Raw genomic sequence first — 26,085 nt, forward strand, 5'->3', positions numbered from 1 at the left:
CCCTGTACTTTCCGGACGCCCACTTTCCGGACATCTCACTTACCGGACATTGTGGGCATGGACCTTCGGAACCCAAAAATGGCCAAAAAAAGAAAAAAAATCCCACCAAAATCTGAATTTTTCCCCACTCGTAATTTGAAATTGCCGTGTGGTGCCGAACAGCTATTACACCATAGACCCTTCACTCCTTCTGTCCTCCCCCATTCCCCCTCCCCTCTCAGGGTTGCCATTTGATATTTTTCATTACCAAATGTGGGCCAATTTGGTACTGAAAAATTCGTTTAGTAATGAATCAGAATAATGCAATACCAAACGGATTTTTCACGTATGAGGATACACAGGATGGAGATGGTGGATTGTTTGCTCTCTCTGATTAATCTGCTAGCCTATATAGCATGAAAATAATCAACATGCTGTTAATTATAAGAAGAGTGATTACATGAATTTCCATATAATTACTGAAGAATAAATGCTGGCTTTATGAATTTGGTAATGAAAAGTTAAATTTTGTAATGAAAATTGAGGAGTTTGGTAATGTGGCCGTTGCGATCTGGCAACTCTGTTACCCCATCATCAACAGTCACAGCCTAACTCCGATCGAGAGCGGATGCTTATCGTAATGGAAGCCACATGTGCTCGTTTTTTGTGAATAAACAGTGAATAAACAGCAACGTTGGGTCTGGTTAGTACTTGGATGGGTGACCGCCTGGGAACACCAGATGCTGTTGGCATCCCTACGTGTCAAGTGGGGTTGGTGGAGGATTAGTGCCCCTCCCTGTAAAACAATTAACTCTAAGCCATTGGCCACCCCGTCTGGGATACATGGCGTCTGGCAATGATGACTTTGCCACTAGACCACAGGGGAATTTACAGTGTTGTGCAGTGTTAAGAAATTAGAATTTAGAGCGCAAAAGGATTAACTGTGGAGTGCACACTGGCGGTTGAAACTGGCGTGGTGCAATTAACAATGTGCAGGGTTAAACAGTTATAACTCACAGTGCAAAGAATTACTGTAAGTGCAGCACAACACTGGATTACTGTACATGCTTCAAGAGCATTTTCACCACTGCCAAAGCCAGAGAAGGCAGCCACAGACATGCTGTAAGTACCCTGGCTTCATTTTCATTTATTTCATGCTTTATGTCCATTACTGGTGTGAATAGGGTCTTTAATAGGTTTCAGTATGTGCTATGCATGTCCGGTATGGAGTTATTTAGGTGGCTTTCTAAGCTAGGCTGGGTTAGGGTCCTTAAGTACCAGTCCAGGAGCCAGGGACTTGTTGTAAGTACCCAGAATGTTTAATATTGTATAAACTCACCTCTAACATCTCATACTCTGGTTCTTTTGCATTTATTTCAGTCTTTTATGTCCCTTATTGGTGTGATTTGTGTCTTAAATAGGTGCTATGCATGTCCAGTAAGGAGTTGTATAGGTGTTTTTCTGAGTCAGGGCAGGTTAGGGTCCATAAGTACAAGTCCAGGAAGTTGGGGCCCACTTTCCGGACATGCTTTTGGCTCTATTACATCGGAAAGTGGAGGGATTACTGTACTTCTTTGATCGTACTGGGATTCTGTACAACAATAAATGACAATCAGCCAGATCAACACACCCATGTTTTTATTGTACAACTTTACAATGTTTGGCTGTGGGATCTCTCCAACTTTCTACTTAATTTTGTCATAATGCCGTGCAGTATGAGTTGGTTGACTCTCAGCAAAGGTGGAGAGCAGGGTCATGCCTTTATTATCCAACCATTTGACTGCTGTTAGCATTGCTAAGGATAAAAGTTAGCACTGGTGAAGGGGATTTGTCTATTTTCCTGGTACACAGAACTCGTCTTGAGAGCTAGGATGCTTGTGTTGTACTAGTTGTGTTTGAGGAAGTTGATGGAAGTGCAGAAGGATCTTGAATAACCTCTAAATTACCAGGTGAAATGTCAATAACAACAATCATCTCTTCAGTCATGCTCTCATTGCCAATCCTGTCTTCCACAACGACTTCATCGGTATGTTCAATTGGAACACCTGTGAAACAGTAATTTGATTCTAAAATCACAGGGATGGGTTTGACTGTACTACCTTGACAATCCATGACGTGAAATTTCTCCAATGGAATTCACCATGTGAATAAAAAAATACGCAGTAAAGGATGTGTCATAAAATGTCATTGTATTTCCAATTATACTGGTCATGTCAAAAGGAAAAGGGTAAAATATATTTCCAACATAAAAACACACACACACAAACACATACATTATTTTTATTTACCTATATCTATGTCACCTGTGTCAGGTAACCCAAACTAAGCATCCCTCGTGATCTCTTCATCCTCAGCCAAAGATTCATCACTCAACCTATTATCTTGTTCGACTGGAACAATTCCTGTGTTTTCTCTGCAAAGCTGCCTGCTTCTATCTCCTGGGTAAAAGACCGATGCATCAAAATCTATAAATACCAGGTACAGTAGGTACCCCCCCTGGGGGTAGGGGGGCTTCAAGAACACTCCCCCAGTTTCCCTGCTTGTTGTACGAGGAGACTAAAAGGGTTGGTGGTGGGTTAGTGCCCCATCCCATAAAAAGAACTAACTAAACAAGTGAATAAAGCGCCTCGGACCAGGACGGACCATAAGTTGACGACTAAGGAACGGACAAAGGATATTCTGAGGGTGGGGACATGGAATGTGAGAGGAGTGAATGATGAAGCGAAAGAGAGAGAGATTGTTCAGGTGCTTCAGGATGCAAGAGTGGATATATGTGGACTGACTGAAACTCAATGGAAAGGTGAAATGGTGAGAGAATGGGAATATGGTTTAGGCATATGTGTGGGAGTTAATGAGAATGAGAGGGCAGGAGAGGGAGTATGTCTGATGATAAGCAAGAAGCGGAAGGAGAATATAAGAGAGTATGGAACAGTGGGTACAAGAATTGTATGGGTGGGGATGAAAGTAGGTATAAAGGCGTGGGCAATTGTATGTGCGAATGCTCCGACAGAGGACCGAGTGACAAGAGTGAAAGATGAGTTTTAGGCGAGACAAGAAGCATGTATGGACAAATCTGAGAGAAGCGAGAGAGTGCTTTTGATTGGAGACATGAATGGTAAAGTTGGGAATGTACAAGTGGATGGAGTGGTTGGTCAGTGGGGTGTGCCAGCTGAAGCAGATGGGAATGGCAGTGCTTTAGTGGACATCTGTGCTGGTAAAGGATTGACAATAGCCAACACCTACTTTTGGCATAAGATGATCCACAGGTATACATGGAGAGTAATGAGGAGAATGGATGGTGAACTTGTTGAACGAAAGGCAAAGATAGACTATGGGTGTGTGGATGAGCGAATGAGAAGACAAGTGTTGGATGCAAGAGTGTGGAGAGGGTGGGGGAATGGAGTCTCGGACCATCACTTAGTGATGGCCAAGGTATAGCTGCAAAGAAAATGGTTGAAGAGACAAAGGGGAAGACAGGAGGAAACAGCTCCTGTGAGAAGAGAGGAGAATTTGCAAGATAGTGAGAAAATGGCAGAGTATAAAGCATAGTGGAAGAAAGATTGGGAAGGTATGAGCTAGAGCAGACGGAAGGGGTGGAAGACGTATGTAAGATATTCACGGAAGAGACAGGCCCAGCGTGTGAGGTGGCTTGTGAAGTGAGGAGGAGATGCAGGGGTGTGCAAGGGACAGCATGGTGGAATGATGAGGTGAAGTGAGCTGTGGAACAAAAGAAGGAGGCATATAGTGAATGGTTAGAGAGCAGAGGTAGGGGAGAAGATGAGAGAGAGAAGAGAGAGGTATATGTGAGCAGGAAAAGGGAGGTGAAGAGACTGGTGAAGGAGAGTAAGAAGAAAGTGGATGAAGAGTTTGGGAGGAATCTCAGTGTAAATTGGAAGGAGAGTAAGAAATTGTTTTGGAAGGAGGTAAAGAAAGTAAGAGTGTGAAAGGGGAAATGATAGGGGAGTGAAAGACAGGAATAATAGATTGTTGGTGGAGAAGAGAGAGAAATTGAGATGGAAGGAGCACTTTGAGGATTTGTTGAATGCAGAGAGTGAGAGCAGTGCGAGTACAAGTGGTTGGGGAATGACTGGGAGAAGAAGAGATGAGAGGAGGGAAGAAGAGATTAGTAGGGCGGAAGTAGTGGAAGCAATGAAGAAGATCAAGATGGGAAAGACCCCAGGAATTGATGGAGTGTGTGGTGAAATGTTGAGGTATGGAATGTGAGATTGCTGTGGAGTGGATATGGAAGTTGTGTAGATTGGCTTGGGAAGAGGGAAGGGTTCCGGAGGACTGGAAATCAGGTATAATTGTTCCTTCATGCAAAGGAAAAGGGGAGAGAGAAGTATGTGGTAACCATAGGGGTATTTGCCTTCTCAGTGTGACTGGAAAATATATGGTAGAATACTCATTGATAGGGTTAGGCATATGACAGAGGAGCTAGTTGGAGAAGAACACGGGGGATTTAGGAAGGGAAAAGGGCGTGTGGATCAGGTATTTGTTCTAAGATATTTAGTGGAGAAATATCTAGAGAAGGGAAAGAAAGTGTATGCTGCCTTCATGGACTTGGAGAAAGCTTATGACAGAGTAGATAGGCAAGGTATGTGGAAGGCATTAAGAATATATGGAGTGGATGGGAAATTGTTGAGTGCTGTGAAGAGTGTGTATGAAGGAGCTAGGGCTATGGTGTGAGTGGATGGTGAGCTGAGTGAGTTCTTTGATCTCAATGTGGGACTGAAACGGGGTTGTGTGATGTCTCCATGGCTGTTTAATAAATACATTGATGGGGTTGTAAAGGAGGTGCAAGGCAGGGCAGTAGATATGAGGGTGGCTCTAATGAATGAGGGTGAGATTTGGAAGATTTCGGTGTTGCTGTTTGCTGATGATACAGTATTGTTGAGTGAAGATGAATGGGAGTTGCAAGGTTTGGTGAATGAGTCTGGGACAGTGTGTAGGAAGAGGAATCTGAAAGTTAATGTAAACAAAAGTAAAGTTATGGTATTTGAGAGGAATGAAGTCACAGAATGTACAGTGAGGTTGGATGGTGAGGATATGGAGAATGTGAGTGCATTCGAGTACTTGGGTAGTGTGATGAGTAAGGATGGAACTTTGGAGGATGAAGTCCGTGAAAGGGTACAGCAGGGAAAGAAGGTTGTTGGTTCACTGAAAGCAGTGATGAGAAATAGGGAGGTGAGTATGGAAGTTAAGAAGTCACTGCATGATACGAATAGTATTGTGATCCCTACCCTGACGTATGGAAGCGAGGAGAGGACTTTGCGAGAGGGGAACAAGTCAAGAGTGAGAGCAGTGGAAATCAGCTACTTGAAAGGAGCATGTGGAGCGACATGAAGGGACAGGATGACGAATGAAGAAGTGAAGGAATGTTGTGGGGTGGATGTGGATGTGGTTGAGAAGATCAGGAGAAATACACTGACGTGGTTTGGACATGTGGAGAGAATGGGGAATGAAAGACTGACTGAGAGGGTGTATGTAGGTGAGGTGGAGGGAGGGAGAGGGAGAGATAGACCGAGGATGAGGTGGAGGGATGGAGTTGAGAGGTATATGAGAGAGGGGGGAGGGAGTTGGGGGAAGGGTAGTCAATTGGTGGGTGACAGAGTGACTTGGAGGCATTTTGTCTGCGGCCGCCCTTCGCGGGATTGGGGCGTCGGGCTGTAGTAGACAGTAGGTACGCACAGAACGCGTGCTCACAGTACGCGAATCTGATTGTACGCGAGGACCTATTTTTTAACGAATTTTAATGAATTTCTCAATGGTATGCAAATTGAACTTGTAATAGGAGAGACGGCAGCGAAGAAAGGCCCAAATCCAGGGTCACCCCGAGGCCAACACAGAGCAGGAGACCACAGCAGAACAGCCAGCACCACCAGTGATGGAGAGTAGAGACTTGTCAATGATGGAAATCAACTGGGTACTGTGTGCCCTAGATAAATTCAAGGAAGAATTCAAGGACACTGAACACTGTCAGCTGCGAGTGGAGGAAGTGATGATTTCACTGGACAGAACCTTCTGCTTCAACACAGACAGGCACAACCAGGAGGTTAACAGAAGGAAGCAAACCCTCACCACCCGTTACCTGCGGCCTCAAGAAAGTGAGGAATCACTCCCTTCAACATCAGAAGAGCCATTTCCTGGGGAGGATCACGAGGATGATACGATGTCTGAGGTGTCGGAAATAAACTTTGAAGGGTTTATGAACGAGGTGAGTGGATTAGCTACTGAAAGTGTCGAAAGTGCTGGTGACGAGAGTGGTGAGGAAGGTGGTGTGTCGATTGGTGTGGCGGGTTGTGCAGGAGGTGCATACTAGGTGCCTTACCCTGCCTCGGATCCCCTTCTTACGTCCATCAAGCCTGTTGTCCTCTTGGGTTAAGGTGAGCAGCCATATTCTTGTTGGTTTGGTTAAGCCATATCCTTGGTGATTTAGTAAAGCCATAATCTTGTTGGTTTACTTTATCTCAGGCAATATGTCTTAGACAGTTTCGCTGTACAGTACAATACTTAGGTCTGCAAGGAGTCTCAAGGGTTACCGATGAAGGGGGGTGCCGCCCATATGTAATTCTTCCCTTAAGTTTATGTATTCACAGTAAGCAAATTCCTAGTAAGCAACCTCCCCTGCTGCCCATAAACTCGCGTACTGTGTAATACCTACTGTATATACAGTATATAAATATATACAGTATATACTGTATATATATATATATATATATATATATATATATATATATATATTTATTGCAGTGGACCTCAATGGCTGAGGACGATGATGATGGATGATGATGATATACATACATATATATATATATATAGTAAAAGTCCTATTCTTCAGCAGCTGATTATTCGGTAGATCTGACATTTCAGCAGTTTTGAGACATAGTCTCATTTACAAAAATCTCTCATTGTTCGGCAGATGTCCGGAATCATCTCGGCAGTCCAGGAAGTGTTATCTGTGACTTGTAGGCCTAATGTTTCATTACACTTCTGTATGTTCGCTAATTTCTGTATTTTTTTCAGACTCAGGTATAGTATTGTATTGATTACAATATTGGATAGTATCATACAGTACAGTAAACCCCACCTCCAAATTAGCAAGGGATACACTCCAAGCCCCCTCGCTAATTCTTAAAATTTGTTCATTCTTGACGCCTTCCTGAAAGTGACATTTACTGGTAACTGCGTAGTCCATGAGCCACTGATACTGTAATGCATTACCCATAAATAAATGGTGCTTGTTAAATCAGTTTCCCCGTTGTTTTTAGCTGTACAGCTGTGACAGCTCTAGTATTTTTATTCCCCAGCATAATGGTGGAAGGGACTGTCCTGTTTAACTAAACCTAATCTAACCGAGTTTAACTGTACCTAATAATTTAACCATACCTAACCTAACCTAAAGTCAGAAAAATACTTAAAAATAAACTGGAGGATTATGAATTGCTAAGGTCTCTCTGATGAAAGTTAAACGTACATTTAGCACTCATTCTTTTGTTCGTTTTTGTGTTTAATGTGAAAGAAAAAATATTGATGCAAACAGTAATATACCCCATTAACCCCTTATTTACCTCCGGCACTGAACAACCCTTTACAGTACCGATGTCAGTGATATCAAGTTAGTGTGAGCTATAAAGAAAATTGAACAATTATTGGGAGGGAACGAAGGTCACTGGTACGTTTACACGACTCTACGCTACGATTCCAAGCAGTCAGGCGGTCGGTTAATCTCAGATGTTTTCGCCCATTTGGTAAATACCCCATAACTTTATAAATTTTTCAGTGACTTATAGCGAATCATAGCATGGGTTTAGGAAGCTAAATAACACATTGCTAGGTGAGCCAGACGATTACCTTCACGTGTTTAAGAAAAATAAACTGATAGAAGAATGGAAGAAACTTACTCTACATACTCAGAGAGGGATTAAATTTCTTCCATTTTCTTAAAATGTGAAGATAATCGTCTGGCGCACCTAACAATGTGTTATTTAGTTTCCTAAACCCATGCTATGATTCATGGGAGAAGTTACAAAGTTACGGTGCATTTACCAAATGAGCGAAAACATCTGAGATTAACCGACCCTCTGACTGCTTGGAATCGTATCGTAGAGTCGTGTAAACATACCAATGACCTTCGTTCCCTTCCCACAATTGTTCACAGTTTTTTTTACTGTAATGGGTTGTTCAATGCCGGAGGTTATTAAGGGGTTAATGGAATACATTACTGTGTCCATCAATACTCTCCCTTTCACATGTAAAAAAAAAAAACGAACAAAAGAATGAGTGCTAAATGTATGATTAACTTTCATCAGAAAGACCTTACCAATTCATATTCCTTCACTTTATTTTATGCAATTTTCCTACTATTTTATTTTGTTTGGAAAAAATACTGTATACAGCACTCACTCCAAACATATTTGTAATAATATAAGTAGTGATGAGTTCACCAATACAAGTGATGTACTGAGCTGGTAGGTAATACTACGTATCATTTCAGCCATCCAGGAAGAGTTATCTGACTTGTATGCCTACTGTGTCATTACACTTGTATATGTTCACTAATTTATATATATATTTCAGATTCAGGTATAGTACTGGATTGATTGCAGTATTGTACAATATACAGTACTCCTCCAAACAGTTGTAATACCATAAGTGGTGATGACAGTGTTCACCAATATATTTCAGGTAACGAGTGGGTAGGTTTTTGATTATTCGGTAAATCCAATATCTCGGCATCATCCCGGTCCCATAGATGCCAAATAATGGGACTTTTACTGTATGTATATATATATATATATATATATATATATATATATATATATATATATATATACTGTATATATATATATATATATATATATATATATATATATATATATATATATATATATATACATATATATATACACTGTATATATATATATATATATATATATATATATAGATATATATATAAATATATTTATATAGATATATATAAATATATATGTATATATATATATAAATAAAAAAAAATATTTATATATATATATATGTTTAGATACATAGATAGATAGATATAGATATAAATATAGATATATATAGATATATATATAAATATATATAAATATATATATATACTGTATATATGAGTGGTAGGTGGGGGTGCTCACCATCCACTCATTCGATGTAGTGCTGCTTTGGGTGTCTGCCCTTTCCTCTCTTCCTTCCTTCCTCTTCTGTCTTTCTTTCCTTCGTTCTTTCCCCTTTCTTCTGCCTACGGATGACTTTAAACTACCTCTTCTGTCTTTCTTTCCTCTTCCTTCTGCCTATGAGTGACTCTACACTGGGTGACAAGCCGCATTGTTTCCTGTACACCAGGAAAGCATTTTCTACGCTGGTTGGGAACCATATAACCAAATTACGGCACCTGTTGGTTTAGTGAGTAATTTAGGTGCTCCAATCTGATTGAGCCTGTGAAGGTTTATACCCAAGGAGTGGCTGGGGTTTATTGCTCACATAATGCCACTCAGGGCTGAGTGAGGCTGATCACTCTCATCTCAAATGTCAGAATCAACTTGCCTAGCCCTGGGTTCCTATGCTCCTCACAGGGCAACAATGGACTGGATGATAGATGGATGGATGGATGGATGGATATATAAATATATATAAACATATATATATATACATATATATATACTGTATATATATATATATATATATATATATATATATACAGTATATATATATATATATATATATATATATATATATATATATATATATATATATATATATATATATATATATATATATATATATATATATATATACTGTATATATATATATAGTATCCTCACATCCAACACGGTAATAATGTCATGCATGGGGCCCGTGTTGGACCAAAAATGTGTTGGACAAACAACAGAGCTTATGGGAAAAAATCAATTATGTCAGCAACCCGAGGATAAGTCATCCTAAATACCTACGATATACCTATACATTTATTGGTACTACTGTAATTATAATAAATGGTACTGTACTACGAATGACAACTAATCTTTTAGGATAGTGTTGGTAGGCTTGCTGGGAATGGAAGGTGATATCCGAGGCTGTAGGTAGTCCTACTGGGTTCCCAGAGGATGGCTGCTGGCGTCACTAGCGGGTAATGGCTGTTGCTCCTCCTCAACCTCCCCCATAAATCCTTCGAAATCACACTCAGAATCACCATCCTCGTCCACATCCATGGAAGGTCCTGCTTCTGCCTGTCCTAGCACTCTTCTCTCTTCCTCCTTTTGCTGGAAGATGCTTGTGATGAGTGTCTGAGTCCTCTTGTTAATGTGCCTCCTGTACAGACCAGCATAGTAACGCACACTGTTTTCCACGGTATGTATCACTTCCTGGGTTCGGACTTCATTAGGATCCTTGTTCATGGCCTCCCTAAGAATTTCAACAGCATGAAAGATCTCGGTAACATCCTGCATCCTCAGGGGGGGAGCTGCAGGTGTGTTGGAGTCTGCAGCAGCCATTCTCGCCTCCTCCTCTACCTGCGCTCGTCAATTGCAGCAATTCGACGAAAAGCTTCGTCCAAGGTGGTCTCCTCACGGCGCTGCACAAGTTCTGTTAAGTCCTCCTCTGCAACCTCCTCATAGCCGGGGACTCTGAAGTTCAGCCAAGGTTGCCTGCCTGCTGTCCTCAGGGCACTGAAGTGAATCTTGTTGGTGAGAAGTGGTGAAGTACGGAGTTAGCTTGCACCAGACATGGTTGATTGTTGCCACGTTAACACTATCCCAAGCAGCCACAATACTGTCAACACAATTTTTCAAGTACTTTTTCCAAAACTGTACAACAGTCATAGCAGAAGGGTTACTTGGAGTAGTTGACGTCATGGCAGGGTGGGGAGATTCATGTGGTGGTGATGCTGGCAGTGGTGTGGCAGCGCTTGTTCCTGGTACAGGTGAGTCACAATCAGGAGAGGACGAGCAAGATGATGCTGGTGAACTGTCAGGGCTTCCACCCAATTCTGCCACCATTTGCTTCACTTCTGAAAACGTTTCTGTTGCTCTCTGAAGATGTCAGCTTAGTCTCTGGTTGTAAAACATCTTGAAGTTACTTATGACCTCCTGGTCAAGAGGCTGCATAAGTGGCGTGGTGCTGGTTGATAAAAACACCACCTTCACTGCTGGGTCAACGTCTGCCAAGATCTGAGGGTGTCCACGGGCGTTACCTGCTAACAGGAGGATTTTCTCAGGATGTTTCAGAGCTCTCATCATGCATTCTGCATCGAGGATGAAGTGTTTCTTAAACCATTCCATACAGGAAACTGCCATCATCAAACCCGAGTCATTTCTATGCCAGATAACATCCAGATCTGCCATAGAGCGGTTGTAGAAGCACCTGGAGTGTGCCACTTTGCTTATCAAAAACGGTCTCATTTTATGAGACCCGGAGGCATTGACGGTTAGGAGCAGAGATACACGGGACTTGTCGACCTTCCTGCCTCGTCCCTGGTGGTTGGTTTTCATGATGTAAGTGTTGTCAGGCATCTTCTTCCATTGTAGTCCCATCTTGTCCATATTGTACACTTGATGTGCTGTGTACCCTTCCTTCTCTATGATGTTCTTCAGTAGGACTGGGAATTCTGAGGCAGTAATGTGGTCTGCTGATGCAGTTTCTCCATGCAACTTGGCCTGCCGTATCTCCTTCCTCTTCAAAAACGATGCAAACCACCCTGTAGAGGCACGGAATGAGTCAGGCTGTGACCCAGTCCTCCTCGCAGCCACACTATAGAACTTCTTAACCATCCCCCTGATGTTCAAAGAATCTACAGGAACACCCTCTGCCTCCTTCTTCTGTACGTACATACTGAGGTACCGCTCCATTATGATGATTGTTGGGTCAGTAGGCCTGCACCTGAAGTCAAGTGGCCCCCCTCCGTAACCCTTCACTGCTGCCAGGATCTTTTTTTTTTTTTTTTTTTTTTTTTTTTTTTTTTTTAAATGCGAGGAAGAAGGAACCAAAGGCCATGAGCCCGCAGTAACAGTTCCCTCCAAGAGAAAAACAAAATACAATATAGAGCCAAATTCAAGATCCGATCATTTTGAGATGCCTGGACACACTGCATTTGAAAGACTGGAGATCATAGGCAGCAGGAAATACAGACAGAGGGAGACAGTTCCAGAGCTGACCTGTTGCATAAATGAAAGACTGGGAGTAACGGTTAACTCTTGCATTAGAGAGTTGGACAGAAAAAGGATGAGAGTTTGCTGCCAGACGGGTGCTACGCGCCCGTCGTAGAGGTGGAGGAATGCAAGCAGAGAGTTCAGAGGAGCAGTGACCATTAAAGTAGCGATAGAAAAGAGATAAAGATGCAACAGTGCGGCGAAGAGACAGAGGTTGAAGGGAGTCAGTAAGAGGAGGAGAGTTAATGAGACGAAAAGCCTTTGCCTCCACCCTATTGAGAAGAGCTGTATATGGGGAGCCTCACAACACATGAGAGTTGTACTCCACACAGGGGCAGATAAAACCCCTGTATAGAGTCAACAATTGTGCAGGGGTGAAGAAAGTGCGGAGTCGGCTTAGCACACCCAATCTCTTGGAAGAAGATTTTACAAGAGATGTAATATGATATTTCCAAGATAAGTCCCGAGTAAATGAAACCCCAAGCATGTTCAAGGATGATGCAGGATTAAGCTGAATATTATTAAACATTAGTGGGTATACCTGTGGAAGATTTTGTCGGGTTGATAGGTGTAAGAACTGAGTCTTAGATGCATTAAAGACAACCATATTATTTTTACCCCAGTCAGAGATACGAGCCAAATCAGACATTAGGTGTGCCATAGCCTCATCCCTTGCTTGTTGAAGTAACTGTTGAGATGGGCGTTGCGGGAACCGAATGGAAAGGTGAAGGGTGGAGTCGTCAGCGTATGAGTGGATAGGGTTAGATGTACAGCTTAGAAGATCATTGATGAATAAAAGGAAGAGAGTTGGTGATAGGACAGAGCCCTGAGGAACACCACTGTTGATAGATCTAGGAGAAGAACGATGGCCGTCTACAACAGCGGCTATAGAACGACCAGAAAGGAAGCTAGCGATGAAGGCACAGATAGAAGGATAGAAACCGTAGGAGGGCAGTTTGGAAATTAAAGATTTATGCCAGACTCGATCGAAAGCCTTTGAGATGTCAAGTGCAATGGCAAAGCTTTCGCCAAAGTCCCGAAAGGAGGATGACCAGGAGTCTGAAAGGTAGGTGAGAAGATCGCCAGTGGAGCGTCCCTGACGGAACCCATACTGACGATCGGAAAGAAGGTTGTGATAGGAAAGATGCCTTAAAATTTTTCTATTAAGAATTGACTCGAAAACTTTTGAAATACAGGACGTTAAAGCAATTGGACGATAGTTGGAGGGTTGGGAGTGGTCACCCTTCTTTGGGACTGGCTGAATGAGAGCAAACTTCCAGCAAGAAGGAAAGGTACAAGTTGACAGACAAAGGCGAAAGAGTTTGCCTAGGCAGGATGTAAGCACAGAAGCACAGTTCTTGAGAACAACAGGAGGGACCCCATCAGGCCCATATGCCTTGTTAGTACTGAGGCCAGTGATGGCAGAAAATACATCAACTGAAGAAATTTTAATGTCAGCCATGAGGAAGTCATAGGGGGGAAGTGATGGAGGAACAGCACCGGAATCGTCTAAGGTAGAATTGGAGGAGAAAGTCTGTGCGAAGAGATCTGCTTTATCAGTAGAAGAAATAGCTACAGAACCATCAGAGTAGAAAAGAGGAGGGAAGGATGATGAGGTAAAGTTGTTAGAAAGATTTTTGGCAAGATGCCAGAAGGAGCAGGAAGAATTCGAGTCGGAGAGTTGAGAGCATTTAGTATGGATGAAATTATTTTTAGTAGAGCGAAGAACAGACTTAGCATGATTCCGGGCAGAAACGTAAAGATGGTGTGATTCAGGGGTGGATTGGCTCCGGTACCTTTTGTAGGCCCTCTCCTTGTTGTGGACAGCATTAGAACAAGCGTGATTAAACCAAGGCTTTCTTGCATTAGTCAAAGGATATGAGAAAGGAATGTATGCTTCCATGCCCGAGAGAATAACCTCCGTAATGCGCAAGGCACACTCAGATGGCTCACGGCCATGGAAGCAATAATCATTCCAGGGAAAATCAAAGAAGTACTGCCTGAGGGCCTCCCAGTCCGCGGCTCCAAAATGCCACAGACGACGTTTCACTGGAGGGTCCACAGGCCGTACCGGAGTGATAGGACAGGTTAAGGTAATAAGGTTGTGATCGGAGGAGCCCAACGGAAAGAAAAGATTAACAGAGTAAGCAGAAGGATTAGTTGTGAGGAAGAGGTCAAGTATGTTGGAGCTCTCTCCAAGGCGGTCAGGGATACGGGTCGGGTGCTGTACAAGCTGCTCTAGGTCATTAAGGATAGAAAAGATGTAGGCTTGTTCACCAGGTGGATCCGTGAAAGGAGAGGAGAGCCAAAGGTGGTGGTGAACATTGAAATCTCCAAGAATGGAGATTTCAGAGAAAGGAGAAATGGATAGAATGTGTTCCATCGTAGAAGTAAGATAGTCGAAGAATTTTTGATAGTCAGTAGAATTAGGGGATAAGTAAACAGCACAGATATATTTAGTCAGAGAATGACAGGAAAGCCGAAGCCAGAGTGTGGAGAATTCAGAAGAATCAAGTTCAGGAACACGAGAGCAAGATAAGTCGTTGCGTATATATACACAACGGCCACCTTTGGCTTTGAAATGAGTATAGAGAAAGTAGGAGGATACAGAAAAGGGTTTGCTGTCAGTTGCCTCAGACAGCTGAGTCTCCGTTAGAAAAAGAAGGTGAGGTTTAGAGGAGGAGAGGTGGTGCTCAACAGAGCGAAAGTTAGAGGAAAGGCCACGAATGTTGCAGAAATGAAGAAGAAGAGAGTCAGACCGTGGTTCCAGGCACCTTGAGTCGTCACCGGGAGACGGGCAGATGGTGGGGGCATTTATGGTCCCCCCCCCTGGGGACTCCGAGGCTTGATAAGACGACGCCATTTTGGTAAATTTTGAATAGGAAGTGTAGTGTGTACTGTGCATGTAGTTTGGTGTAGATAGTTAGAGAAATTTGTACTGGAGAGCATGCTGGCCTACTCTCTGTGTAACTGAGACACTGAAAAAGTTCAGCAAAGGGGGATGGTCAGGAACAAGTCCTGAGGGCTGATGAAACGGGAGCTCCAGCACTCCCTGTCATCAGCTTTCCATCCACCTCGGGAGTACTGCCCTGCTCGACTGGTGCTTAAGCTAGCTTCATTCACGTCGTAGGCCTTGGCGATGTCCACATTCCTCTCCTCTTTCTTCTTCCTCTCGATAATTTCTAGCTTGGTGACCTGAGGGAGGTGCTGCCGCTTCTTGAGGTTCTCAGAAGGCTTCCTAGGCATTGTGAGCAGGGTAAAATCCAGTAGCAAGGGCACAAAATGCAGCAAGAAAAAAGCACCATCCAGTGCGAATTACGAGTGGCACTGTGGCGGGAGAAATTTAAACAAAACATCACGTGACACCAGAAGCGTTTTTAATTGGGCGACATCACAATCACTTTACGATAGCTGGCAGGGAAGGCTACTTGATCGGAAGTTTTGATCGGCTATCAGCGTCACGGGAACGTCCAGTATGACCGTGTTGGACCGGAGGTGATCGTGCTAGAGGCGAACTCTGCGGATTTTGCCCACTTCTCGGAGCTCCATCCGTGTTATGCTAACGCACTCATGTTACAGTAATTAAATCGTATTAAATCATACTTATTTTTTGCTCTCCGTGCTGGACAAATGCGTGTTGGACGCGAGGGTACTATGTATATACACTCAATCCTTGAGTACCGCGGGCAATAGGGACTGGACAAGGACCGTGGTACCCAAATCTGCGTCACTCAGACAATATGTTTACATGTATAATGGTACAATGTGTTATGGCAACTTTCCAAAACTCTCACTTTTACCCCTTCTTACCACCTAACCCCACGTAAATTACCCCCACTTGCACCCACCATCAGGTAAAACATTGAAAGAGATATAACTGTTGTAATTAAAAACATCAATGGTATTAAAAATAGCATTAACAAAAATAAAAGTTGGGATGGGTACCCTTTTGTTGATACGTAGCTCCCCGGTATTTTCCTCCCATCCCCCAACCCCAATGTTGTTGTCAAAGTTTCGCCTTCTCTCATATCATGTGGCTTTCAGGAGAGACCTTAGGCCAAATGGTTAGACAAAAATTTATGGGTCTGGCAGTTTTAGAGTACGAAATAGAACAAAAATTTGTGCTAACAAGAAAAAATTACTTTAATCCGTGTGTTCTCGTGAGTTAGCGTTCAGTTTCACATTTTTCGTTTGATATCGTGTTTCCCAACGCATTTCTGATAAACTAAACATATGGCTAAACTGCTCAATCAGTTCGAAATGTGTTGGGAAGAGCGATACCGAACGAAGAGTAATGTGTTGGGAAGAGCGATACCGAACGAAGAATGTGAAACGGAACGCTAACTCAGGAGAACACATGGATGAAAGAATACCTTTTTTCTGGTTTGCAAACATTTTCGCTCCATTTTGTTCCCTAAAACAGCCCGACTCGTAAATTTTAGTCTAACTATACAGCCTAACGTCTCTCCCAAAGGCCACGTGATACAAGAAGGCGAAACTTTGACAACAACAACTGGGGTTGGGGGGCGGGAGTAAAATACTGTGGAGCTACGTATCAACAAAAGGGTACTCAGTGGAGGTGGTGTTGACCCAGTCCAACTTCTGTTTTTGTTAATGCCATTTTTAATACCACCATGTTTTTAATTACAACAGTTATATCTCTTTCAGTGTTTTACCTGATGGTGCTTATAGATGGAGGTAAATACGTGGGGTAAGATGGTAAAAAGGGGTAAAAGTGAGAGTTTGCTTTCTCTGACGCTCCACATAACGCCCTATAAGCTTCTCAGTCAGTTTCAGGACAACATATAAACCTTCACAGCTGCCAGGATTGCATCACTTCCTACGAACGATCTTTATCTTCTCCCTGTCCTTCCAAATCGTTGTGATGGTGCTTTCTTTTATGCTATGGTTTTTCTTTTTTTCTTTTGCCATTTTGGTATTTGTACGCTTAAAGCAGTGGAAGAACCTTACCAATTCAGTTCATATTCCTCCAGTTTGTTTTCTGTATTTTTCTGACTATTTTCAGGGTGGTAAATTACCTTTTCCTGCTGAAAAATTTCCCACTTTTTATCATCACGTTCCTTAAGCCATAACATGATTGTCTTGATGTACTCAAAGGTGATTTTCATCTCCCAACTTTCCAACTGGATGCTACGTTAGGTTAGGTTAAATTATAAGGTATAGTTAAGCTAGGTTAGGTCAAGTTTAAACACTTAGGTTAGGACAGGCCCTAATTTCGCCGTAACCCTGATGTGTCAAACAAGTTGACAGCGGAATACAACTTAAAACGACGGAGGAAACAGATTTAGTATGAAACGTTTATTTACCTCCCAGAAGTAATCCGACAAACATAAGACTATCAGGAAGAAGAACGAAGAATGTGAAACTGAATGCTCACTTACACGAGCAGAAGTATTTTGTGTGTGTGTGTGTGTGTGTGTGTGTGTGTGTGTGTGTGTGTGTGTGTGTGTGTGTGATTAGCAAACATTTTCGTTCAGTTTCGTCTCCTAAAACTCGAAACCCATATGACTGTGAGGTAGAGTCTGTGAGACGCGAGAAAGGACTTGATAGCCGTATGCTCAGTCGGTCTTAAATGTGTTGGGAAGCACGAAACCAAAAGAAAAATGTGGAACTGAACACTAACAAGAACACATAGACGAAAGTATTTTTTTCTAATTAGCAAACATTTTCGTTCCATTTCGTCCCCTAAAACTGCGAAACCCATTATGAGTGTGAGGTGGAACTAGGTGAAGCATGAGAAAGGATTGATAACAGTATGCTCAGTTAGTTGAAAGTGTTGGGAAGCATTAAATCGAACGAAGAATGTGGAACTGAACGCTACGATAACACATGGACGAAAGAGTAACTTTTCCTCTAATTAGCAAACATTTTCGTTCCATTTTGTTCCTTAAAACTGCAAAATCCATGATTATTGTGGGTAAGAACTAGATGAGGCATGAGAAAGGACTGATAACCATATGCCCAGTTGGTCCAAAATGTGTTGGGAAGCATGAAATCAAACAAAGAATGTGGAACTGAACTGTAACTTACGAGAACGCAAGGATTTTTTTTTTTTTTTCTGATTAGCATACATTGTCGTTCCATTTTGTCCCCTGAAATTGCCGAAACCCATAAATTTCGTCAAACCGTTCGGCCTTCTGTCTGGCCAGAAAACTTATTTCCATTCTGTATGCGTATTCATAAAAACCACCAGGAACCCTCAGCCAGGAACAACGGTTGCCCATTCGTTTCAAAACTAACCATAGGTTTTTCACGAAAATATGCCCACTGTGCTTCCCAGGCAAAATTTCAGCAACCTAACCTACCCTAACCTATCCCATCTCACTAGGGCTGTTTGGCTGAGGTGGCTGGCTGTGGTACTGAGATAAATACCCATACAGTATGGAAATATGCGCCCAGGAAATGTACCCAGAGGTTAGAGGGTGACGTCATAGCGCGCGGCTTTCAAATTTCGTCCCCAGGCCAGCTGACTTCCCGCGTGAGCTCGAGTTTTTCCGCGTGTTGACATGACTTGTCTCATTATGCTGACCGCGTTAGAACAAAAACGTGTTACTCAACCACGTGTTACTTAAGGATTGAGTGTATATATATATACACACACACACATATATATATATATATATATATATATATATACAGTAATCACTCTAATATCCGGACGCCCAATAACCGAACATCCCCACTACCCGGACCTTATCGTCCTGGGATCAAACATTCCCAAAATGGTCCGAAAATCCAAAAAAATTGGAAAAAAAAATCGATTTTTTGCCGTCCGTAATTTGAACTTGCCGCGCGCGCCGCGTGAGAGCATTGTTTTGGTTCGTCATTCCTCCGACGTCCGATAGAGCGCCGCTGCATCCTCCCCACTTCCCGCCTGTCTCTCACCGCGACAAGACTTACGCTGTTCGCCATGGCTGCCCACGTGCTCGCTTTTGTGGTGGTGCCGTACTTGCTGCAAGGCCTCCTGCTGCTCTCTGCCCTACTCTTAGTGTGTGTGATGATGGCCCCGCCTCCTGAGAAAAGGAAGAGAGTGGTGTTGACTCTGGAGAAGAAACGGGAGATATTGGAGAAGGTTGATGCGGGCTGGTCTTCCTCACGCATTCTCCGCAAGTTCAACCTGGCCCGGTCGACTTTGTTCGATATCAAGCGTTCCCGAGACAAGCTCATGCAGTACACGGCTGACTTCTCGTCGAGAAGCAAACGCAACGTGGAGAGGAAGGTTATGGTTACCCCCAAGTATGTAGAGATCGACCACTCCACGTTGATTTGGTATCGACAGCAACGTGCAGCTGGTGTGATGGTACGTGGAACGGAGCCGAAGGCTGCTGCTGAGAAGTTTGCAAGGCTTCACGACGCCCTTGACTTCAAGGCATCCGAGGGTTGGCTCTTCGCGTTCAAGTTACGACATGGCCTTACTAACCGTAAAGCACATGGCGAAGCATTGGACGCTAACGAGGATGGAGTGGACGAGTTTCGGCACAAGGTGAAAGGCTTGATCGACAGGGAGGGCCTCACTCTCGGTCAAGTCTATAACGCTGACGAAACTGGCCTATTCTATCGCTCGGTGCCATCGAACACTCTGGCCGATGAGACGGAGAAGCGTGTACCTGGCCGCAAGCTTTCTAAGGAACGGATATTTGCTTTGTGTTGTGCCAATGCTAACGGCATGCACCGGCTTAAGCCCGTTATTGTTGGCCGTGCAAAGCAGCCTCGGTGCCTTCGTGGGGTGATGGATGTCCTTCCTGTCGTATGGTACCATTCTTTGAAAGCATGGTTCACAGCTGTGATTTTCAAAGACTGGTTTCACCATCACTTCGTCAAGGAGGTCATACATTACCAGACGAAGACACTGGGAATTCCTCGCGACCAGGTAAAGGCTCTCCTTCTCCTCGACAATGCACCTGCCCACCCGTGCGACAAGGACTTGGTTGCTGAAAATGGCCGTATTAGGTGCATGTTTCTGCCACCTAATACGACTGTTCTCATTCAACCAATGGACCAAGGAGTGATCGTGGCAACAAAGCGCCTGTACCATCGGAAGTTCCTGGACGAGGTGATGGTTGTTCTCGAGGACGAGGACGAGCGCAGGGAAGGACGTGACACTCGAGGCAAGCGGACTTTGGAAAACCTTCGCCGCTACAACATCAAGTCTGCGCTGTACAACTGGGCTAGTGCATGGAAGGAAGTCCCTGTGAAAACTCTTGAAAATGGTTGGTCTCGTCTGCTTCTCGGAACAGATGTGGAGTACGATTTCCTAGGGTTTGACGTGGATGACTTCCATGCACGGCTACGTACGCACGGCGACGATGTTGATGTGGACGATGTTCGTGAGTGGTTGGACGACGACGAGGGCGATCCTGGGTATCAGACGTTGTCTGATATCGAGATCGCGTCTTCGGTTGCTGGTGTCAGTCCCAAACTTGAAGATTCCGACAACGAAGGCGATGATGATGCAGACTCCGCTCAGCAGGACACTACTCCAGCCATCCCCAAGCTGAGCGCACTCCGGGAACATCTAGAGTTCGTCCTAGACTACCTGGAACACCCGGACTGCGACAGGGAGATGGGGCCCTTGGGACTCGCGGAGGAAGTGCGTGCTTTCCGGCAGCGCATCATCAATCGCCAGAATCGTCGGTCCTTGCGTCAGTCAACGATTGACAGTTTTTTCAGGCCCGTGACCCCCGCTGTGCCAAGCCCTGGTTCCACTCCGTTGCCTCCCCAAGACAGGCCCTCATGCTCCGAGCCACAGCCCAGCACATCAGCTACAGTGGAGTCACCGCTCGACGTGAGTTTGCGGCTGTCTTCAGAGTCTTCTGTAGTCGGTACGCCATCACCACTACCCACCGATGCACCCCTTGGACGCCTGCCAGTGATACTCTCGGGCTCTGACAGTGAATAAACAGCAAGAACTTCTCCACTAGACCACACGGGAATTTTGAGTGTTGTGCAGTGAAAAAAACGGTGTGTTGTGTTAAGGTTTTCAAGTTGGGAGAAAAGACTAAGTAGAAAAGAAATTTAACGTAACTAACCTTCTTTGTTTTGGCTTTGGAAAATTAAAAAAACTTGGGAAAAGTTAATGTGCAACACTTAAATTTAATGGAACATTTTTTGGACTAAAGTGAACACTGTGAAAAGAACGGACGTCTGTGTGTTAGTGACTAAGTTCAGTGCAAGACTTCAGGAAGAGTGTAGTGCAAGTGCTTCAGGAAATCGTTCTTACTGTCAGAGTCTGAGAGGAGGCGGTTATTCATCGAGGTGGCCAGGGACTTGCTGTAAGTAGCCAGAATGTTTCATGTTGTACTATTTTCCATACTATATTTACCAGAATGTTTCATATTGTATTTTTTCCCATACTATACTTACCAGAAAGTGTCATACTGTACTTCTTTCCATACTAAACTTACCTCATGCATGTGCAGTAGGAATGTGTTTTTCAGAGTTCGGTTAGGTTCGGTTAGGTTAGGTTCGGTTAGAGTCCATAAGTACCAGAATGTTTATTAATGTATGAACATACTTCTAAACCCACATTTTATGTTTCTATTGCATTTATTTCAGTCATTTATGTGCCTTATTGGTGTGATTTGGGTGTTAAATAGGTGCTATGCATGTCCGGAGGGAGCTGTATAGGTGTTTCTCTGAGTTAGGGTCCGTAAGTACAAGTCCATAAGCTGGGGCCCAATATCCGGACGAAACCAATATCCGAACCTACCGATGGCTCTATTGATCCGGATATTGGAGGGGTTACTGTATATATATATATATATATATATATATATATACATACGTATATCATCATCATCATCAGCCGTTGAGGTTCACTGCAGGACCGGCATATCCCTACCGAAGCGGGGATGATACAGCCAATGTATCTCTACCCAGTGGCTTAGGCCGTCTGGTAGACTCTGTATGTAGGGTGAGAAGTGCTTGTGAGTGTGATTGTAGTGTTGTAGTGGCCTTGGATGTGTATGTGGTCTGTGAACCAAATGTAGCCGGCCCACCTTAAGCCAACTGGGTGCAAGCATAATAGTATGCGACACTGGTTCAACCACAGCACCCCTTGTGTCCGCCAAAGTAGCAAGTGGCTTGATGAACACTTCCCAAAGGCTTTACAACTCTGGCGGGAGGCGAACCTATGCTCACCAGCGTGCAAAACACACAAACTACCACTGTACCACAGAGGCTCCATGTATATATATATATATACTTTTTTTTTTTTTTTAGTGAGGAAAAAGGAATCAAAGGCAACGAGCCCGCAAAACTGTTCCTTCCAAGAGAAAAACAAAATACAAGAGAGAGCCAAATTCAAGATCCATTCATTTCAAGATGCCTGGACACACTGCGTTTGAGAGACTGGAGATCATAGGAAGCTGGAAATACAGACAGAGGGAGACTGTTCCAGAGTTAACCTGTTGCATAAATGAAGGACTGGGAGTAACGGTTAACTCTTGCATTAGAGAGTTGGACAGAAAAGGGATGAGAGTTTGCTGCTAGATGGGAGCTATGCGCCCGTCGTAGAGGTGGAGGAATGCATGCAGACAGTTCAGAGGAACAGTGACCATTGAAATAGTGATAGAAAAGAGATAAAGATGCAACAGTGCGGCGAAGAGACAGAGGTTGAAGGGAGTCGGTAAGAGGGGGAGAGTTAATGAGACGAAAAGCCTTTTACTCCACCCTATTCAGAAGAGCTGTATGTGGGGAGCCTCACAACACATGAGAGTTGTACTCCATGCAGGGGCGGATAAAACCCCTGTATAGAGTCAACAATTGTGCAGAGGTAAAGAAGGAATGGAGTCGGCTTTGCACACCCAATCTCTTGGATGCAGATTTTACACGAGATGTAATATGATCTTTCCAAGATAAGTCCCGAGTAAATGAAACCCCAAGCATGTTCAAGGATGATGTAGGACTGAGCTGAATATTATTAAACATTAGTGAGTATACCCGTAGAAGATTTTGTCGGGTTGCAAAAACTGAGTCTTTGAAGCATTAAAAACAACAAGATTATATTTACCCCAGTCAGAGATACAAGCCAAGTCAGACATTAGGTGTGTCACAGCATCATCCCTTGTTTGTTGAAGTAACTGCTGAGATGGATGTTGCGGGAATCGAATGGAACGGTGAAGGGTGGATTCATCAGCATATGAGTGGATAGGGTTAGATGTACAGCTTAGAAGATCATTGATGAATAAAAGGAAGAGAGTTGGTGACAGGACAGAGCCCTGAGGAACGCCACTGTTAATAGATCTAGGAGAGGAACGATGGCCGTCTACAACAGCGGCTATAGAACGACCAGAAAGGAAGTTAGAGATGAAGGCACAGATACAAGGATAGAAACCGTAAGAGGGCAGTTTGGAAATTAAAGATTTATGCCAGATTCGATCGAAAGCCTTTGAGATGTCAAGTGCAATGGCAAAGCTTTTGCCAAAGTCCCAAAAGGAGGATGACCAGGAGTCTGAAAGGTAGGTGAGAAGATCGCCTGTGGAGCGTCCCTGATGGAACCTAGGTTGTGACAGGAAAGATGCTTTAAAATTTTTCTATTAAGAATAGACTCAAAAACTTTTGAGATACAGGGTGTTAAAGCAATTGGACAATAGTTAGAGGGTTGGGAATGGTCACCCTTCTTTGGGACTTGCTGAATGAGAGCAAACTTCCAGCAAGAAGGAAAGGTACAAGTTGACATACAAAGGCAAAAGAGTTTGCCTAGGCAGGGTGTAAGCACAGAAGCACAGTTCTTGAGAAGAACAAGAGGGACTCCATCAGGCCCATATGCCATATTAGTATTGAGGCCTGTGATGGCAGAAAATACATCTGCTGAACAATTTTAATGTCAGCCATGAGGAATCAGAGGGAGAGGAATTGTCTAAGGTGGAATTGGAGGAGAAAGTCTGAGTGAAGAGATCTGCTTTGTCAGAAGAAGAAATAGCTACAAAGCCATCAGAGTATAAAGGAGAAGGAAAGGATGAGGAGGTAAAGTTGTTAGAAAGGTTTTTGGCAAGGTGCCAGAAGGAGCGGGAAGAATTCGAGTTAGAGAGTTGAGACCATTTAGTACGGATGAAATTATTTTTAGCAGAGTGAAGAACAGACTTAGCACGATTCCGGGCAGAAACATATAAAAGATGTGATTCAGTGGTGGGTTGGCTCCACCGCCTTTTATAGGCCCTCTCCTTGTTGCGGACAGCATTAGAACAAGCATGATTAAACCAAGGCTTTCTTACATTAGTCAAGGATATGAGAAAGGTACGCATGCTTCCATGCCTGAGAGAATAACTTCCGTAATGTGCAAGGCACACCCAGATGGCTCCCGGCCATGGAAGCAATAATCATTCCAGGGAAAATCAAAGAAGTACTGCCTCAGGGCCTCTCAGTCCACAGCTCCAAAGTGCCACAGATGACGTTTCTTTGGAGGGTCCGCAGGCCGTACCGGAGCAACAGGACAGGTTAAGGTGATAAGGTTGTGATCGGAGGAGCCCAGCGGAGAGAAAAGATTAACAGTGTAAGCAGAAGGATTAGTTGCAAGGAAAAGATCAAGTATGTTTGAGCTCTCTCGAAGGCAGTCAGGGATACAGGTAGGGTGCTGTACAAGCTGCTCTAGGTCATTAAGGATAGAAAAGGTGTAAGCTTGTTCACGAGGTGGATCAGTGAAAGGAGAGGAGAGCCAAAGGTGGTGGTGAACATTGAAACCTCCTAGAATGGAGATTTCAGAGAAAGGAGAAATGGATAGAATGTGTTCCATCGTAGGAGTAAGACAGTCAAAGAATTTTTGACAGTCAGTAGAATTAGGAGATAAGTAAACAGCAAAGATAGATTTAGTCAGGAATGACATGAGAGCCAAAGCCAGAGAATAGAGAATTCAGAAGAATCAAGTTCAGGAACATGAGAGCAAGATAAGTTGTTGTGTATATACCTGTATACACAACAGCCACCTTTGGCTTTGAAATGAGTATAGAGAAAGTAGGAGGATACAGAAAAGGGTCTGCTGTCAGTTGTCTCAGACAGCTGAGTCTCAGTTAGAAAAAGGTGAGGTTTAGAGAAGGAGAGGCGGTGCTCAACAAAGCGAAAGTTAGAGGAAAGGCCACGAATGTTGCAGAAATGAAGAAGATGAGAGTCAGACAGTGGTTCCAGGCATCTTGAGTCGTCACCGGGAGAGGGGCAGAAGGTGGGGGCATTTATTGTCCCCCCCCTGGGGACTCCGAGGCTACGTTATTCAACGCCATTTTTTAAAATTTACATTTTGTTTAGTTTTTGAAGGCTCCAACATGCCTGCATGCATCAGCTTTTGTCACATAATGGCAGCTCTCCACGCTGCTCAGTCTCTGACAACTTCCCTATTCAGTCCCTTATCCCTGAGGTCACACTCAATGACTTCATCCCGGATCTTTTTCTGTCTACCTCTCAAAACTCTACCTCTAACGTTAACACTTGCCACTTTCTGCACCCAATTATTATCTCCCATCCTCTCCACATACCCAAACCATCTCAATCTACCACTCTACCTCTCCGCATCACAACAGAAATACATTCCAGTCCCATTCTTCCTCTCAACTCTTCCATCATAAACCCAGCCTCTCCCCAGGCCTCGCACTTTTGGATGCACTGTACATCCACATAATCATTGTCATTTCTGTACGTTTGAGCCTACAAATATCTTCTTCCTTTACTGCCCAGGTCTTACTACCATACAGCATTACACTCATAACACATGCCACATACAAAGATCCCTTAGCACGGTATTAAAAAACCAAGGTGACATAACACATCTCTGTACCGCACCTACATAAATACTAAATGGATCACAAATCTTCTTCCCTACCTTCACACATGCACTACTACTCAAATTACGTGATTTTGTTCCCCTTACCAAACATCCTCCTACATCAAATATGCTCATCACCATTAACCCTAACAAAGATGTATCATTAAA

The 26,085-nt window shown here is 43.6% G+C and overlaps 1 protein-coding gene across 2 annotated transcripts in view; it reads right to left on the reverse strand.

Moving 5' to 3' along the window:
* TrpRS (Tryptophanyl-tRNA synthetase) overlaps positions 1-26,085 on the reverse strand; it is a 413,379-nt gene that overhangs the window by 327,386 nt on the left and 59,908 nt on the right. The gene's annotated exons all lie outside the window — the stretch shown is intronic.

The sequence above is a fragment of the Coenobita brevimanus genome, chromosome 54, assembly GCF_032717465.1.
Source record: "Coenobita brevimanus isolate Jiangsu-jjx chromosome 54, ASM3271746v2, whole genome shotgun sequence".
NCBI classification, from domain to species: domain Eukaryota; kingdom Metazoa; phylum Arthropoda; class Malacostraca; order Decapoda; family Coenobitidae; genus Coenobita; species Coenobita brevimanus.